Source organism: Leptonychotes weddellii, chromosome 1, assembly GCF_054177405.1.
Source record: "Leptonychotes weddellii isolate Sample4059 chromosome 1, ASM5417740v2, whole genome shotgun sequence".
NCBI lineage: Eukaryota > Metazoa > Chordata > Mammalia > Carnivora > Phocidae > Leptonychotes > Leptonychotes weddellii.
The window spans coordinates 48131211-48131969 of NC_138369.1; positions in this window are offsets into that span (position 1 = coordinate 48131211).

The following is a 759-nucleotide window of genomic DNA, read 5'->3' on the forward strand; positions in this document are numbered from 1 at the left end:
ACCAGCAGGCTGCGCGCACTGGCTCCCGGGTCCCAGAAGGCAGCAGGAACCCCTCCCTCCTTGTGTGTGACACCTTCGCCAGAGCTCCAAGGCCACGGCACACTCGAGTCGGAAAAGGGGTGTGAAGTCCCAGAAACAGCCTAGCCAGAAGGCCCCTGTTGTGCAAACCCTCCACTCCCCCACCTTCCAGAAGGGGGAGGTCACGCCCCACGGGGCACCCAAAGATGGAGCACATGAAGTGGCTCAGCGCCAGGCTCTGGGGTGAGCCGGGGAGCACACCCCAGCTGGGAGACAGACCCTCCCTGCGCCCCCTTTCCTCATCTGCAAACACAGTTGTGCGAGGATGTGCCGGCCGGGTGCTAGAGCTAAGCCGTGAACCCGGAAGCACTGCGCTGTGTTGGCCGCCATTATCGTGGCCTTTGGAAAGGTCTGGCTGTGAGACCATCCTGCCTCATTCCCACCGGAATAGTATTATTAGCTAATATTAATTGAGCACTTGCCTATGCCCACACAGCTTATGAGGGAAAAGACTCAGGCTCGGGGCAGTGATTTGTCTAAGGAAAGCCCGCACAGCCAGGCCAGGGAGTGGCCCGGCTGGGAGGCTAATCCCAGCTCTAGCCACCGTGTTACACTGCCTCCCAGGGGCCCAGCTCCGGCATGGAGCAAGGCCCCCGCGTCCCCAGGTCTCCAGTTTCCTGTCCGTGCAACAAGGGGTTGGATGGTGACTCAGGAGGGTCCCTCCCACACTCACTCTCTGGA